We start from the raw sequence: 14,117 nt of genomic DNA on the forward strand, positions 1-14,117 counted from the left end.
CCCTGTCTTGGTTAAATGTATTTTTAAGTATATTATTGTTTTGGATGCTGTTAAAAATGGGATTATTTTTATGTATTTCTTTTACAGATAGTTTATTTTTAATGTGTAGAAAGAGAACTGACTTTTGCATGTTGATTTTATATCCTGAAACATTAAGAATTGGAAGGTTCTTAGCCATTATTTCTTTAATTAAGTTGTCTGCCCCTTTCTCTGCCTCTCTATTCTCTTTCTGAGACTCTAGTAGTGTGTAGATTTTTCTTTCAATGGTAATAATATCTTATAATTCACACAAGATTTCATTCTTTTTTTTTTTTTTTTTTTTCCTGTTATGAATAAATAGCTTCACCTAACCTGTCTTCAGGCTCAGACATTCTTTCTTCTGCTTGGCCAAGTTTAATTCTTCAGTCACTGTACCTAGGATTTCATTTTCTTTTAATGTTTATGCTTTCTGTTTCTTTGTTGAACTCTGACTTTGTTCATGCATTGCTTTCCTAGTTTTGTCTCATTGTCTGTGTTTTAATTTACTGAATTACTTTAGGAGGATTATTCTAAATTATTTGTCAGACAGTTCATAGATCTCCATTACTTTAGGGTCTGTTAAGTGAAAGTCATTCAGTCGTGTCTGACTCTTTGCAACCCAATGGACTATATAGTCCACGGAATTTTCCAGGCCAGAATACTGGAGTGGGTAGCCTTTCCCTTCTCCGGGGTATCTTCCCAACCGAGGAATCAAATGGGGGTCTCCTGCATTGCAGGCAGATTCTCTACCAATTGAGCTATCAGGGAAGCCCTTGGGGTCTATTATTAGAGCTCTATTAGTTTCCTTGGTGATATCATGTATACCTGATTCTTCATGATCATCTTTACTTGCATTACTATTTGCATATTTAAAGAAGTACTCCCCTCTTCCTTCCAACCTGATTCAGCTGATGGTGGAATTGCTGACTTGCTCCCTACCCTGGTGGTACACAGGATGTACTATAGGGCTGCTTGATTTCCCTGGCCAGGCTTCCTGGTTGGAAAGGGCTGGAGCATATCTTTAGCAGTTTGGCAGGGCCAAAGACTTGCTTCCTGTCTAAGTTCAGCCTGTAGAGGTGCTGTGATGTTGCCTGGAATTTCTGGCCAGACTTCCCAGTTTGCCAGGGCTAAAGGCTATGCTTAATAGTTGGCCTGGGCCATTGTCTTGCTTTCTTGTCCATGTGGGTCTCTAGACTGTACTTTCTGAATAAAACAAGCTGTCAACTGTGGATCCAAACAAGGCTGATCTGGTAACTGCCCTTCCTGGCCAGATGGGGCCACCAGTTTAGTTCTGCAGAAGAGCAGACACACTGGTTGGGATTTGCAGTTGGGCACTACAGCAACAGGAATGTGGTCTTCCAAGATCCATAGCACATTGCTGTGAGACCCATCCTGTTTCTTCTCTACCTGATTTCCCACTGATAAATGTAAGGCAGTATATAAGTGTGTCTCCCTGAAAGCACCCCAGAGTGCTGGAGAAGCTGCATGTCTACCTTGAGCTCTCTTCTCTTCCCAATGGAGGAGCTATATATCCAGAGGGATCCCCTTCAGGGTGGTGCTGCACCAACCTGGGGGAAGGGTCTTGCAATCAGAGTGAAACCACTTCTTTTACCTTCTAACATGTTTTTTCTTTTCCTCTCTCTCTCTCTCTTTTTTTTTTTTTTTTTTTTTTGTGGTCCAATGGGGTGTTTTAACCTCACCCCTGGGTTTTGAGATCTTCACAAAGCTGTTTTATTTATGAATAGTTGCTAGCTGCTCTTTCTGTGAGGGTGGATTAAGTTGAGAATCACCTCTTTTGCCTCTTACTAACATCACTCTGGGCAATAGCTTTTATAATTAGACAGGTTGATGTTATGTTGCAATAGCTGGCAAGTGTGTGTTATGAAGAATACTGGGTATAGAGAAGTTGGTGGGCTATTGGGGAAAAAAGGAGAAACAAGAAGTTGAATCACTCTTCAGTCATAGTTAACATTGAAAAAGAATTCTTGTCTTTTTAAATTCAAGGATTTTACAGGTCAGCATTGACTTGTGACTTTGATATTTCCATTGCATAAGTCTACTGAGATGAGACTGTTGACCTACTGAAGTCAACTTTGTTAACCTCTGAAAATGAGATTCCAGAAAGTCCTACCCTTACCAAAAGCCCTCTGCATGTACACAAACAAGGGAAATTTTCCACAGCTCAAGTCGGTTAAACAATGCTCAGATGAAAGAGTGGATTTAAGGGCCTCGGTTAACAAGGCCTCCAGTTCCCCGGTCAGTGGGCATTCGGGTGTTGGCTTTGGCAGGCGGGTGCTGGGTGACACACAGAAGGAGCCTTAAGAGGCTGTTTCCCCTTACACCACTTCAAAGAAGTTTGGATTTTCAATTTATTTTTTAAAAGCAGATACACAGTAAACATTGGAATGTGAGTTTTATGCTAAATACATTTTGGTTTCAAAACAGTTATCTCTTGCTGCCAGAATAGCCCTAAGGATTAAGATGGTTTACTGGGATCAAATGCCTAGGAGATTTATTATAGTGCAGGCTGTTTACTTATTCCCATTAAAATGCCGATTATGCTTATTTCTTTGCCTCTCTCTCTTCTACCTCCTGTCTTCCCTCCTCTAGAGCCCATATTCTATTATTTTACTCTCCTGCTTTAAACTGAATCTACTTGGATTTTAATCCTTTATTAAAATTGAGGCCTTGAAAACTTTTATGCGGGCCAGCGAGTGGCAATGGTGTATTAGGTGGCTCACTAAGGTCTTGAGAACACTGAGTCCCTGGTTAGCAACCCAGAGCAAAAAAAAAAATGTATTTTCAGGGACTCACTCTGATGACTGGAGATAAGGGTGTACATTTGAAATAATATGTTGTGAAGGGTAACAAACACCCCAGCTATAATCATAGAACAGTCTTATGGACTCTGTGGGAGAGGGAGAGGGTGGGAAGATTTGGGAGAATGGCATTGAAGCATGTATAATATCATGTATGAAACGAGTCGCCAGACCAGGTTCGATGCATGATACTGGATGCTTGGGGCTGGTGCACTGGGATGACCCAGAGGGATGGTATGGGGAGGGAGGAGGGAGGAGGGTTCAGGATGGGGAACACATGTATACCTGTGGCGGATTCATTTCAATATTTGGCAAAACTAACACAATATTGTAAAGTTTAAAAATAAAATAAAATTTTTTAAAAAATGTAAAAAAAAAAAATAATAAAGCCAAACAAGCAGTCAAAGAACTTATTGCCAATGGCCACTAGCAAAAAAAAAAAAAAAAAAAATGTAAGGGCAAAGATAATTTGCTGTTAGGTATTTGCTTTACTTGGATAAAAAGGAAGATTACTTATTTTATAACCAAATTCTGTGTAAAACATTCAATAAGACAAGTGAGTTTATATACAATGTATCAGTTCTCAAGAATAGACATGAGACATCAGAAACCATTATGATTTAAATAAGAAAGCTACAGCCCAGGAAATAATTCTAGAGGGCCTGATAATGCGTCCACATTTACAAGAAAGCAATTAGTGAGTCCAATAGGCTCTGTTTGATGTATCTTGGCAAATGTTTGCTATACCCTGATAAATTCGTCTTGAATACTCAGTGACTATTACAGTGCCTGGCATGGAAATCTGCAGTGAGCTTTCATGGAAGGAACAGATGAATATAGCTGACCTGCTACTCATGGCATGTGCAAATGCGTTGCTATCATTTTGTATTTTTTTTTTTTTCTGGTATTATGCTTGGAAAGATCTAGACCAGCTGGTGTCAAATTTAGTATGTATGAGAATCACCTGGAGGGCTCTTTACAACACAGGTTGCAGAGCCCCAGAAGAATCAAACTTTCTGATTCAAGAGGTCTAGGATACGTCTGAGAAGTTGTATTTCTGACATGCAAAGGTGATGGTGTGCTGTTGGTGCGTTTGAGAGCCACGTAGCCCATTAAGTAATGAAAGAGCATGTATACACTTAAGGGCAAAGAAGCACTCAACTCTGCTAATTTAAAAAAGTGTGACTTGGATCTAATGGGCAGACAGAACAGCTACTGTCTACTGCTAAGATTTCCATTATAGATGCAGAGAAAAAGGTGCATGCTTATTTTCTGTCTGTCTGATTGAGGCAGCCAAGATTCAACAGGGGGACATAGAAGAAAAACATGATGCAATAGTGAAAAATATGAAGAGAATTTTTACATCACAGAAATAACCTTGTAAACAGTAAAGACCCATTTTATTCCAAAGAATCTAAAATTTGGCTTTTCCTGAGAAGGGTTGGAATGTCATTTCTCTACACTCTCTCTTCTCTCTTGCTTTTTGAGCCTAGTTTTTTAAGCTTAAAGTTTAAAACTACGTAAATTAAAAGACCCCAAAAAGCATGACTTGAAGTCTTTAGTTGCCTGATAGCTCAGGTACCTTTTAACTTGAAAATTCTTAGAGTTTCTGGTAAATTATTTGAATCCCTAGTGATAGGACAGAGAAGGAAACTGATCTATGATAGGCAAAAGATGACATAAAAAAATAACATGAATACTGCACATTGAGGCTTTGTCAGACTATCTACTGAGTTTTGCATGTATTATCTCATTCATTCCTGATAACAATCCTTTGAGATCAGCACTGTTTCTCTCCCTGTGTCACACACGAGAAAAATCAAGTTAAGAGAATTTAAGTGAACTTATCCATGGTCACACTTCCAGTAGGTTTGGGGATCAAAACTTAATTCTTTCCTGATACCTAAGAATTTAAAATATCTAAGTCAAGTTCCAAACAGGCATGATAGAAGAACCAGCACTAACAGCAATATGAGAAGTGCCAACTGTTATCATAGCAAGTAGAGTATTAATACTAAAAAGCACTATGATATAGGTATTGCTACCCTAGTTTTGTGTTTGAGAAAACTCGAGAAGGTAAACAATCTTCCTGAGGTTGTATAGCTTGGCAAGATATGAACTAGAGACAAATAATTCTAAGGCATACCCTGTTTATATACCACCACCAAACCCTAATGTCAAGCAGTACCCTTCCTAGACTCTTTAATGGCAATCCACATATTAAATGCAAACTACTGCATTAATGTGGCTAGAAGGTTACCACACACAAAAAATTCACTGATTCTGCATTGGCAGCAGAAGAATGCTGTGATAAACCATGCATGTGTCTTCAGTCACTCAGTCATGTCTAACTGTTTGCAGCCCCATAGACTGTAGCCCATCAGACTCCTCTGTCCATGGAATTTTCCAGACAAGAATATTGGAGTGGGTTGACATTTCCTACTCCAGGGAATCTTCCTGACCCAGGGATTGAACACATGTCTTTTGTGTCTCTTGCATTGGCAAGCAGATTCTTTACCACTGTGCCACCACCTTAGACATATTGTCAAATTTTATGTCCATATCCAAAAGTTTACTGGGTGCAAGGGTATATTGATTTAGATTCTTATTTGTATCAGAGCAGTACAGAATCCTATTATCTGTATTATCAGAGCTAATAGGATAGTAGCTTTATAACAAATAGCATCCCCTGCTCCCATTTTCCTCCCCTCTACCCTCATCCTCCTTGCCAAAGGCGGCCAGTTCTACGCTTTGCTATCCCATCTGGTTTTTACCTCCATATTTCTATAGCATGTAGCTAGCTATCTTTCGATTCACTAATTTAAAACATCATTCACTGACTTCCTAATGTAGAACATTAGAATTTTTCTAATATACACCTGCTTACTCTACTTCATTCTTTCAAACTAGTTATACATTTTTATTGTTATTTGTTCCTTTCTTGATTACCATTATATAAAAACAGTTCTCTGTTGAGTAGTGTGTTACAATTACTTTTGTTTTCCTATATAAACTTTTCATAGAATGTCTGTCTTCTTCTAGAATTGATCATCTGTTTTTTTCCCATTTACTTGGATTCATTTGGACAAACCTTCATATGGCCAAACCGTCTTAGTTCCATTAATGGCTTTGGAAAATGATTACCAGGATAAGACTTTACATCACCAAATCTGTCCAATCATCTAGCCACTGCCTTTTGTCACTCATGGAGCTACCCCTCCTAGAGTTCTCCGTGTTGTTACTCCAACATGAACTGGTAGTTCTTTCAGTCACCTCTGTCATGGTTATCATCCTTTGTCATCAACTTGCTATTTTCTCACTCTCTCCTATGGTAGATTTCCTGTTTCCTGGATTCTGTATCTTTCTTCTCCTTATTGTATTCCCTTGTTAAATAAGACACATTCTCTAGGAAATTCCTGCGAAAAGATGAGTGGTGTATAAACTTTGAGATTTTGCATCCTTGGAAATTTCTTTATTCAAATTATTGATAGTTCTGTTTCAGTAGCAGAACTATGGGGGGGAACTCTTTTTCCCTAAGAATTTTATTCCCCCGTGGTTTTCTGTGTGATTATGTTGCTATTGAGTAGACCAGTGCCATTTTGGTTCTGTGTCCTCTGCGCGTGACCTTGTTTTTTCAGAATCTTCTCTTTATTCTTCGTATTTGAAATGCCATGATGACATGCTTTCGTGGCTGCTGCAGGGTCGTCTATTTATGAACCTGACAATTTTGTCAGAGAAAGGAATAAAGATTGTATTCTCTAGATTTATCAAAAGAAACCCTTTCTCCCTGTTTTGACCTGCATTCCTATAATGCACATGCTTGTGGGAGAGAGAAAGAGATGCTACCTGTCCAAATAGTCTGAAAGGGAAAGTGATAATTTATTAGTTGTGTCCAACTCTTTGAGACCCCATGGCCTGTAGCTGGCCAGGCTCCTCTGTCCGTGGAATTCTTCAGTCAAGAAAGCTGGTAGCCATTCCTTTCTCCAGAGGATCTTCCCCACCCAGGGATCGAACCCAGGTCTTCTGCAAATGGTTTACCTGTATTTAAGAACAAGCTAGTGCACAAAGACAACTTGAGTAAATATGATGTGATTTGTCCTTGTAAGGCATAATTTCTCCTACTCAGAGTCCTTGTAATTTACTATGGAATATGTAAGCTGAAACTCCAATGCTTTGGCCACCTCATGTGAAGAGTTGACTCATTGGAAAAGACTCTGATGCTAGGAGGGATTGGGGGCAGGAGGAGAAAGGGATGACAGAGGATGAGATGGCTGGATGGCATCACCGATTCGATGGACATGAGTTTGAATAAACTCCGGGAGTTGGTGATGGACAGGAAGGCCTGGTGTGCTGTGATTCATGGGATTGCAAACAGTCGGACTCGACTGAGCAACTGAACTGAACCGATGTGATTAGATCCTAAACTCTAATAGAAGACAGAATTCATTTTGACCTAAGAGGAAAAGTCTGACAGTACTTCATGGGAAGATGAGGTAGTTTCATACAGGGAGGTGGGAAATATGCTAAGAATGAGGAGGTATTTGGTGAGTCAAGATGGAATCAAGATTGCCAGGAGAAATATCAATAACCTCAGATATGCAGATGACACCATCCTTATGGCAGAAAGTGAAGAGGAACTAAAAAGCCTCTTGATGAAAGTGAAAGTGGAGAGTGAAAAAGTTGGCTTAAAGGTCAACATTCAGGAAACGAAGATCATGGCATCTGGTCCCATCACTTCATGGGATATAGATGGGGAAACAGTGGAAACAGTGTCAGACTTTATTTTTGGGGGCTCCAAAGTCACTACATACGGTGACTGCAGCCATGAAATTAAAAGACGCTTACTCCTTGGAAGGAAAGTTATGTCCAACCTAGATAGCATATTCAAAAGCAGAGACATTACTTTGCCAACAAAGGTCCGTCTAGTCAAGGCTATGGTTTTTCCAGTGGTCATGTATGGATGTGAGAGTTGGACTGTGAAGAAGGCTGAGCACCAAAGAATTGATGCTTTTGAACTGTGGTGTTGGAGAAGACTCTTGAGAGTCCCTTGGACTGCAAGGAGATCCAACCAGTCCATTCTGAAGGAGATCAGCCCTGGGATTTCTTTGGAAGGAATGATGCTAAAGCTGAAACTCCAGTACTTTAGCCACCTCATGGGAAGAGTTGACTCACTGGAAAAGACTCTGATGCTGGGAGGGATTGGGGACAGAAGGAGAAGGGGATGACAGAGGATGAGATGGCTGGATGGCATCACTGACTCAATGGACATGAGTCTGAGTGAACTCCGGGAGTTGGTGATGGACAGGGAGGCCTCACATGCTGCGATTCATGGGGTCGCAAAGAGTTGGACATGACTGAGCAACTGAACTGAACTGAACTTGGTGAGTCAGAAATGTGAGGAGTGTAATAAAAGTAGCGAAGGAGATCAGCATTTGAGGGGCATTTGAGGGGCTTTGACCCCGCATCCGAGGTCAGGGGCAGTGGCCAGGAGGAGCAACACCACTCCTGAGGCCAGGGGCAGCGGCCGGGAGGAGCTACCCCACACCCCCACGCCCAAGGCCAGGGGCGGCAGCCAGGAAGAGCAACCCCACATTCAAGGAGCCATGGCTGCACGGGCGCAGGAGGGCCTAGAGGAGCTATCCCATGTTGAAAGTCAGGAAGGGCGGAGGTGAGGAGATACCCCTCGTCCAAGGTAAGGAACAGCAGCTGTGCTTTGCTGGAGCAGGCGTGAAGAGATACCCCATGCCCAAGGTAAGAGAAACCCAAGTAAGATGGTAGGAGTTGCAAGAGGGCATCAGAGGGCAGACACACTGAAACCATACTCACAGAAAACTAGTCAGTCTAATCACACTAGGACCACAGCGTTGTCTAACTCAATGAAACTAAGCCATGCCTATGGGGCAACCCAAGATGGGCGGGTCATGGTGGAGAGATCTGACAGAATGTGGCCCACTGGAGAAGGAAATGACAAACCACTTCAGTATTCTTGCCTTGAGAACCACATGAACAGTATGAAAAGGCAAAATGATAGGATACTGAAAGAGAAACTCCCCAGGTCAGCAGGTGCCCAATATGCTACTGGAGATCAGTGGAGAAATAACTCCAGAAAGAATGAAGGGATGGAGCCAAAGCAAAAACAATACCCAGCTGTGGATGTGACTGGTGATAGAAGCAAGGTCCAATGCTGTAAAGAGCAATATTGCACAGGAACCTGGAATGTCAGGTCCATGAATCAAGGCAAATTGGAAGTGGTCAAACAGGAGACAGCAAGAGTGAATGTCAACATTCTAGGAATCAGCAAACTAAAATGGACTGGAATGGGTGAATTTAACTCAGATGACCATTATATCTACTACTGTGGGCAGGAATCCCTTAGAAGAAATGGAGTAGCCATCATGGTCAACAAGAGTCCGAAGTGCAGCATTTGGATGCAATCTCAGAAACGACACAATGATCTCTGTTTGTTTCCAAGGAAAACCATTCAGTATCACGGTAATCCAAGTCTATGCCCCAACCAGTAATGCTGAAGAAGCTGAAGTTGAATGGTTCTCTGAAGACCTACAAGACCTTTTAGAACTAACACCCCAAAAAAGATGTCCTTTTCATTATAGGGGACTGGAATGCAAAAGTAGGAAGTCAAGAAACAGCTGGAGTAACAGGCAAATTTGGCCTTGGAATATGGAATGAAGCAGGGCAAAGACTAATAGAGTTTTGCCAAGAAAATGCACTGGTCATAAAAAACACCCTCTTCCAACAACACAAGAGAAGATTCTACACTTGGACATCACCAGATGGTCAGCACCAAATTCAGATTGATTATATTCTTTGCAGCCAAAGATGGAGAAGCTCTATACAGTCAGCAAAAACAAGACCAGGAGCTGACTGTGGCTCAGACCATGAACTCCTTATTGCCAAATGCAGACTTAAATTGAAGAAAGTAGGGAAAACCACTAGACCATTCAGGTATGACCTAAATCAAATCCCTTATGATTATACGGTGGAAGTGAGAAATAGATTTAAGGGCCTAGATCTGATAGATAGAGTGCCTGATGAACTATGGAATGAGGTTCATGACATTGTACAGGAGACAGGGATCAAGTACATCCGCATGGAAAAGAAATGCAAAAAAGCAAAATGGCTGTCCAGGGAGGCCTTACAAATAGCTGTGAAAATAAGAGAAGTGAAAAGCAAAGGAGAAAAGGAAAGATGTAAGCATCTGAATGCAGAGTTCCAAAGAATAGCAAGAAGAGGTAAGAAAGCGTTCCTTTGTGATCAATGCAAAGAAATAGAGGAAAACAACAGAATGGGAAAGACTAGGGATCTCTTCAAGAAAATCAGAGATACCAAAGGAACATTTCATGCAAAGATGGGCTCGATAAAGGACAGAAATGATATGGACCTAACAGAGGCAGAAGATATTAAGAAGAGGTGGCAACAATACACAGAAGAACTGTACAAAAAAGATCTTCACGACCCAGATAATCACAATGGTGTGATCACTGACCTAGAGCCAGACATCGTGGAATGTGAAGTCAAGTGGGCCTTAGAAAGCATCACTACAAACAAAGGTAGTGGAGGTGATGGAATTCCAGTTGAGCTATTCCAAATCCTGAAAGATGATGCTGTGAAAGTGCTGCACTCAATATGCCAGCAAATCTGTAAAACTCAGCAGTGGCCACAGGACTGGAAAAGGTCAGTTTTCATTCCAATCCCAAAGAAAGGCAATGACAAAGAATGCTCAAACTACTGCACAATTGCACTCATCTCATATGCTAGTAAAGTAATGCTCAAAATTCTCCAAGTCAGGCTTCAGCAATATGTGAACTGTGAACTTCCTGATGTTCAAGCTGGTTTTATTTATTTATTTATTTATTTATTTAAATTTTATTTTATTTTTAAACTTTACATAATTGTATTAGTTTTGCCAAATACCAAAATGAATCTACCACATCAAGCTGGTTTTAGAAAAGGCAGAGGAACCAGAGATCAAATTGCCAACATCCGCTGGATCATGGAAAAAGCAAGAGCGTTCCAGAAAAGCATCTATTTCTGCTTTATTGACCATGCCAAAGCCTTTGACTGTGTGGATCACAATAAACTGTGGGAAATTCTGAAAGAGATGGGAATACCAGACCACTTGACCTGCCTCTTGAGAAATTTGTATGCAGGTCAGGAAGCAACAGTTAGAACTGGACATGGAACAACAGACTGGTTCCAAATAGGAAAAGGAGTACATCAAGGCTGTATATTGTCACCCTGTTTATTTAACTTCTATGCAGAGTACATCATGAGAAATGCTGGGCTGGAGGAAGCACAAGCTGGAATCAAGATTGCTGGGAGAAATATCAATAACCTCAGATAGGCAGATGACACCACCCTTATGGCAGAAAGTGAAGAGGAACTCAAAAGCCTCTTGATGAAAGTGAAAGTGGAGAGTGAAGTTGACTTAAAACTCAACATTCAGAAAACGAAGATTATGGCATCCGGTCCCATCACTTCATGGGATATAGATGGGGAAACAGTGGAAACAGTGTCAGAGTTTATTTTTTTGGGCTCCAAAATCACTGCAGATGGTGACTGCAGCCATGAAATTAAAAGACGCTTACTCCTTGGAAGGAAAGTTATGTCCAACCTAGATAGCATATTGAAAAGCAGAGACATTACTTTGCCAACAAAGGTTTGTCTAGTCAAGGCTGTAGTTTTTCCTGTGGTCATGTATGGATGTGAGAGTTGGACTGTGAAGAAGGCTGAGCACTGAAGAATGGATGCTTTTGAACTGTGGTGTTGGAGAAGACTCTTGAGAGTCCCTTGGACTGCAAGGAGATCCAACCAGTCCATTCTAAAGGAGATCAGCCCTGGGATTTCTTTGGAAGGAATGATGCTAAAGCTGAAACTCCAGTACTTTGGCCACCTCATGGGAAGAGTTGACTCACTGGAAAAGACTCTGATGCTGGGAGGGATTAGGGGCAGGAGGAGAAGGGAACGACAGAGGATGAGATGGCTGGATGACATCACTGACTTGATGGACGTGAGTCTGCGTGAACTCTGGGAGTTGGTGATGGACAGGGAGGCCTGGTGTGCTGCAGTTCATGGGGTCGCAAAGTGTTGGACACGACTGAGTGACTGAACTGAACTGAAGTGTAAATGGTTAGTAGCAGTAGGAGAACTATAAGATGCATTCACTTATAGGCAACAATATGTAAAAGGCATAAAGATGGGGAAATTGAAACACACATCTGAGTCCAACACATTGGCTGGATCCTAGTTGATACACGGAGAAATGGAACATACATAAGTGAAAATTTGGGATCAAAGCATGTCAAGCTTTGGATGCAAGATCATTTGGTGAGCTGTGCTTATTCGCTCAGTTGTGTCTGACTTTGTGACCCCATGGACCGCAGCCTGTCAGGCTCCTCTGTCCATGGAATTTATTTCATTCATTTCTTCCCATTTACTAATTCATATTCACTGATGAACTACTGTGAACCAGCCCTTGTGCTGGGTTCTAGAGAGAGATCTGAAAGAGACAATGTTGTGGCTCACAGGCAATTAACGACCACATGTGAAGGCAATTAACCTTATCCTGGTGTTTGTACCTAAGGTCTGCAAATGAAGTGTGAATGAGATGTATCAGGATGACAGAGAATGGAGCATCTAGATTGCCTGGCGTGTACTGAAAAGGCCAAAAAGAGACAGTGGCATCAAGAAGGAATCAAATGAACTGTACGAATTACTGAAGGTATGGACAGAGCTTTCCAGACAAAGAAAGTATACAGTCAAATGCACAGAGATGAGAGAGAACATGGCACACGTATTCATTTATTCACTCATAGTACAGCTTTTTATTGAGCACTTACTGTGTACCAGCCACAGTATTAGCCGCTCTGGGGGAACTACTGATCTTTCCATACAGAGCATGATGTCCCTTCAGATTTAGCTTCATGAGAACAAGAATTATGTCTGTCTTATTAGTTGTTGTGTCCAATGTTTAATATTTGTTAAATACATGTGGAAGCATGGTAATGGATATCCATAGGAAAGAGGATAACTACAAGATTATCAAGAAGTTCATGGGAGAGCTGTATCGAGAATTATTGATATATTATGTTTAATCAAAACTGGGGATGTGGACAAAATTGTTCAAACTTCACTGGAGGAATATATAAAAGAGTAGAGGGTAGGGACTTCCCTGGTGGCTCAGTGGTTAAGACTCCATGCTTCCAATGCCGGGGGTGGAGCTTCAATCCCTGGCCAGGAACTAAGATCCTGCAGGTCACACAGTGTGGCCAAAACACAGAATAAAATAAAAGTGAAAATGATTTTAAAATTTTAATAAAAGTGTAGCAAGTAAATAATGGAATACATGGAAATTCTAACCTTTCTGCAGAGAGGAAGCAGCACTCATTAAAAAAGAGCACTCATTTAAATTTAAATTTAAGAAATTCAAAACATTTTTAAAGAGTAGGTGTTTACCATACCAGAGACAAGTTTTATTTATTTGTGATAAATTATAAATTCATGTATAGATGTACCCCATCTATGCTCTGACTGATAACACTGAACCACTTGGGTTTGGAGAATTTTAAAAGTTTCTCCTTTTGAAAACCACCATGGTCCTTTCCCATAGCCCATGCACATCTGATTCTATAAAGTCAACATCAAACCCACCTCTGATATTGGTATTTCCACTTTGCCTTTCTTTAGTCAAAAAATCTTAGCTTTATCCAGATTTGAACTCGGTTCATTCCTTCTCCTAGAAACTGATTTTAATGCTCCTTCTTGGTCGAAAATATACTTAGTCTCAACCGCTTGAGGAGCACTGCAAAGACAGCCTTACTCACTAGAGTGTTATGACACTAGGAAGGCGTGGCTACATAAAAAACCAGTAAACCACATTAGAACGTAACTACCGATGCTTCCCTGGTGGCTCCGGCGGTAAAGCGTCTTCCCGCAAAGCGGGAGACCTGGGTTCAATTCCTGGGTCGGGAAGATCTGGAGACGGAAATGGCAACCCGCTCCAACAGAGGAACCTGGTAGGCTACAGTCCATGGGGTCTCAAAGAGTAGGACGTGACTGAGCAGCTTCACTTTCACTCCACTTTTCACCCATGCTTTAGGGAAGCGAGGAGCTTCAAAGAGGGAGAAATTTCTTCCATCAAATACAGCAGTTCAGATAAGATCTGAAAAGTATTGTGAAATTCTAGGCAAAAAGCAAAAGCAAAGTTCTTACCCTCAAGAGACTCGCAGCCTTGTAAGGAAAACCACTCTCAACAGAGACTTA

The sequence above is a fragment of the Bos indicus x Bos taurus genome, chromosome 10, assembly GCF_003369695.1.
Source record: "Bos indicus x Bos taurus breed Angus x Brahman F1 hybrid chromosome 10, Bos_hybrid_MaternalHap_v2.0, whole genome shotgun sequence".
NCBI lineage: Eukaryota > Metazoa > Chordata > Mammalia > Artiodactyla > Bovidae > Bos > Bos indicus x Bos taurus.